The 4,514-nt window shown below is 45.4% G+C and overlaps 1 protein-coding gene across 5 annotated transcripts in view; it reads right to left on the bottom strand.

Annotated features, from left to right (window-relative positions):
- The window catches only part of AP1S2 (adaptor related protein complex 1 subunit sigma 2), a 29,838-nt gene extending 29,710 nt beyond the window's left edge, over window positions 1–128 (bottom strand). For all 5 annotated transcript variants that reach the window (XM_023740679.1, XM_023740678.1, XM_023740676.1 and 2 more), the window contains exon 1: window positions 9–128. The gene's annotated coding sequence lies outside the window, so the exon portion shown is untranslated. The remainder of the gene's footprint in view (window positions 1–8) is intronic.
- Between the last annotated feature and the right edge of the window lie 4,386 nt (window positions 129–4,514).

Here is a 4,514-nt window from a genome sequence, read left to right as displayed (position 1 = left end):
GGACTTACTGCGGCCGCGGGCCGCGGGCGCGGCGGGACTCGGCCGGCAGCGGCAGCGGCTAAGGGGAAACCCCTGTCGCCGCGGTGAGGAGCAGCAGCCGTGTTGCTGAGGGGAGGGGACCGGTTTGGAGAAAGGCAGGCTTAGGCGGCGAGGGGAGGGCGAGCTGACAGACCCCGCCCCGGGGGCCGGCCGAGGGAGGAGTCGGGGCTGCGGCGAGCGGAGGGGCGGGCTAGGCGACGCGCGGGAAGCAGCTCAGCCACCGCCCACGACACCGGAGGCAGAGCCGGCGACCGCGCAGCCCAAGGAAGCCGATTGGCCAGGTGTCCACGGAGGCGGGTGGCGCGGACCGGAAACCAGGCCACGTGACCCGGAAGGGGCCTCTGCCGGGGCCGGCGCGCCTGCGCACTGGCGCCCCTGCTCCCGGGGTGCGCGCAGGCTGCTTCCCGGGCTTCGTCTGTGGCGGGTGGACGGGGTTCCGTGGCGTGCTTTGCGGATACCGCCGTGCCGGGCATTGAAGCCCCCGACCTCGAAGAGCCACGTTCGTGCTCGGATCACTTTCCATGCCTCTAAGAGGCTGGGACAAGGGAGGTGTGACGGCCGGGGATAATGGTGGAAGGGGTCTGCAATTCCTGGGAAATCAAATCAGCTCTTTGTGGAGCTCGTGCAAGCGGTCAGTGGTGCTTTTGCAAGTATTCCGCCTCAACTCTTCGGAACCCGGCCCCTGCCTCCCATCGCGCGGCTACAGCCGTAGTCTAGACACCTTTCGCCCCATGCTTTGCAAGAGTCTCTTTCCTGGGTTTGCCTCGCCTATCCTAAGTGCTGCGGACCCGATAGGTTACTGTCCGTTCACTGCTGAAAAGTCCAGACAGCCTTTCAGATAGAGTCCTGTTTCCGTCACAGGGGGGCTGCCCCCTACCCGCCTGGGTTCGGTTTAGCTTTGCCGACGATTTGCTCTGCCTGGCGTGCCCTTTCTCTTAAAAGTCACCTCTTCTGTGAGGACTGACCCTAAAACCCTGTAAAAACGAGTTGCTCTTTCACCCATGTGCGCGTTGGCCTCCACTGAGCACATCATCTTGAATTGTATTCCATTTTGCATCCTCAGCCTATTCCACTGCCTGGCCTATAGCAACTAATAAATATGTGAGTTGACTGATAAGGACTCTAAAATGATAGATTTGTTAAGACCCGGAATGCTGAGCCTAGTGCCTGGCACATTTATTTTTCAAATGAATTGATGAATCATCTAGTCCAACTCATCTTTTACAGATGAGGAAGGGGGAGCCCCACGGGATTAAGTGACCTTGCTTGAGCAGCCACGGGTTTCCCATGTTGAATGCTATTCATTACCCCAGTCTCCTGAGTTCTTACAAAGGAAGCTAGAAAATTGTTCTTGTTGGGCCATACCCTTTTTGCAGAGGTTCCCGAACAGTCTCCAAGATTTTTTGATGGTTCCTAGTAAAAAATGCTAAATTTTTCATGAAGCTAAATTTAATCAATTTAAAGGAATTCTTTATTAAAGATTGTGTTCTTTTTGTGTGTGGGGGCTAAAATGTCTTTATAAAATTGAGGTAGTATATAACAGGGGCATTTTTTTAATGCCTTTCTTTAGCAAAATAAAAACTGATAGTGCTTTCCCTTGTTAAGCACTAGTATTGCTGCTTGGAAATTTTTCTACTAACCTGTGTGATTAATGAATATTGAAATACAAAAGAAATTGCCAGGAAAAGCACAGAGCTGGCTATCTGTAGTTCTTTAGGCCCCCACCCAAATTTCTCCCAGCTCCCTGGCCCAGTCATGCCCCAAAGGCACGTTCCGATTACTACACAAAACAGATGCCATTCCTTCAAAGATTGTTCTGATGCTATGCAATGAAACCCACCCTCTAATTCCAAATGCTGCTTTCTCTTTTTTCCGTACAAAACATCTATATCCCCAGGGTTCCAGAGGTAGCCACTTCCAAGTTTAAACTCATTGGTTATGCTCCTAATGTTGGTCTGTGGCTCAGAAAATAAGGCTGGAGACTAGCTGATTACACGTTGGCAGTCGATGGGGTTCTTAGCCCACAAAAGTGGGGTGGGGGTAAGGGGAAGAAGGAACTATGGGAAAAATAATTAGCTGCTGAAAGCAACCATTACATAATCTTGGCTGCTTATTAATTTAGCAAAAGGAATGGCTTACTAAATTCTAATAGCAACAGCACAACTGCAAACAACCTACCAATTAACAGCGCAAGGCCCATTATTTTGTTAATATGTTCTCTGCTTTTGGCAAGTGTATGAGAACAAAATTTATAGAAGCAGATGGTCTTTTTCAGTAGATTATGGATGGTTTATTCCCTAGTTTTAATATTTAAGTGCTAATTGTGCATTCACCGTGAAAGACAAAGCACTGTTGGCGTCTTTGTTAGTAATTAATGGCTTGACTTTGATTCCTAAAATTTCCGAATTGTGGGCTTTATTATATCCACATTTCTCACTGAGTATCTTCTTTATCTGTCATTTCAATAGGGTATCGTTTTTAATCCCCTGCTTTTGTTACCTGGGTGGTCCCAATTTCTTGGTGTTAATAACAGTACAAAAAGTATTTTTATGAAAAATTAAAAATCGGATTTTATAATTATCTCTTAAATTTTAAGAAAAGTACAGCCTTTAAACTTACGCTAAATACAAAAGGTCAGGATAAAATAGGGCTTCTCCCTTCTAATATTAAATTTTTGAGACTTTATGAAATCAATTAAAAAGTTTTCAAATATAATATTAGTACCTCTTATTAAATGTGGTGTTATGGCCACATGGTTTGATCTTCTCTCCCTCTCAAAATGCCATGAAATGAAAAAGGAATGTTTAAAACATCAACACAAGGATGTCAGAGTAGACTAGTGGCTCTGGAGCACACTCGACTTACATCATCATTTAAACACTGACGATTTAAATAAAAACTGTAACATTTATATTGAGAAAACGCAGGAGCAGAAATGAGGGGATGTTGAAATAATGTTAAATCCTCCTGCATTATCAGGAAGAAAATAGATAACATCTAAAATAAATCAAGAAACAGGGATTATTAGCATAGTCTTTAGATAAACCAAACCTGTTGCTGTGAAGTCCGTTCGGACTCGTGGCAACCCCATGCGTTACAGAGTAGAACTGCTCCATAGGGTTTTCTTGGCTGTAATCTTTACGGACAGAAGCAGATTGCCAGGCCTTTCTTCCGTGGTGCCGCCAGGTGGGTTCAAAACGCTAACCTTTCAGTTAGTAAGTAGTCCAGTGCAAACCATTTGCACCACCCAGGGACCTTACTGTTTAAGTAAAACCAAACCCTTTGCCATCGAGTCATTCTGACTCATAGCTACTCTGTGGGACAGTAGAACTGCGTCATATGGTTTCCAAGATGATGAGTTGGAGTCGACTCAAGGGCAGTAGGTTTATGGGTTTAATTTTTATGGAAGCAGACTGCCTGCCACATCTGTTTCTCCCATGGAGCGGCTGGTGGATTCGAACTGCCTACCTTTCTGTTAGCAGCCGAGTGCTTAATCTCTGTGCCACTAGGGCTCCTTAGTCTTTAAATACCAGGAAGTAAATTCCAGAAGCAATGGCAAATTTCTTTCTAGGGATGGAGTCTTGAGGTGGGATGTAATAAAGGCTATTATTACATTTTATTTTAGTGCCAGTTTTACTTAAAAACAAACAACCAAACCCGTTGCTGTTGAGTCTATTGCGATTAATAGTGACACTACGGGACAGAGTAGAACTGCCCCATAGGGTTTCCGAGGAGCGGCTGGTGGGTGTGAACTGCCGACCTTTTAGTTAGCAGCCTAACGCTTAACCATTGCACCACCAGGTCCCCAAAGATTGTAATGAACTTGATTTAAAAAAAAAAGTCAGTGCTACCACTATATTGTGGACTTGTACGAGTTCTTAAGCCAGTGTATATATTTTCTAGAAATTATTAAATAAAAATACCTAGCCGTGAAAGTCAGTGCTGAATCAGTGTAGAAAATCACAGTAAATGTAAAAACAGATCCTCAGAGTTTATGAATTGCATTTCTGAAGATAAAGTTGTTCCAAGGAGAAAACTGGCCGAAAATAATGAGGATTTGTGAATCAAACCATTTCAAAATAGACAAAGGTGTCGCTGCCAGAGTCCTCAACAATGAGTTAAAGAGAGCTGTGGAACATATGCTCTTCCTTGAAGCCTGTTTCCAGAGCTTTGAATCAAATGCAATATTAGGTTAGAGCCCTGGCTGTCAATCAGGGGCGATTGTGTCGCCCCAGGGGACACTTGGCAGTATCTGGAGACATTTTGGTTGTCACAACTGGGGGGAAGGATTCTGGGGTGCTGCTAACCATCCTACAATGCACAAGAATTTTCCTTAAGGACTCCTGCTCTAGAGATTCAGAGTTGCCTTAGATTACAGCTGAAGCGTTTCATTTCAAGCATCGGGTCAAAAGGACATTATTTGAAATCGTTTTATTTAAAACATATCGAATCTCTCATATCGCAACCCCCGCACA

The sequence above is a fragment of the Trichechus manatus genome, unplaced genomic scaffold (genome assembly GCF_000243295.1).
Source record: "Trichechus manatus latirostris isolate Lorelei unplaced genomic scaffold, TriManLat1.0 scaffold00162, whole genome shotgun sequence".
NCBI lineage: Eukaryota > Metazoa > Chordata > Mammalia > Sirenia > Trichechidae > Trichechus > Trichechus manatus.
The sequence above is the reverse complement of the archived record's forward strand: the minus strand, read 5'-3'. Positions and strand labels throughout refer to the sequence as shown.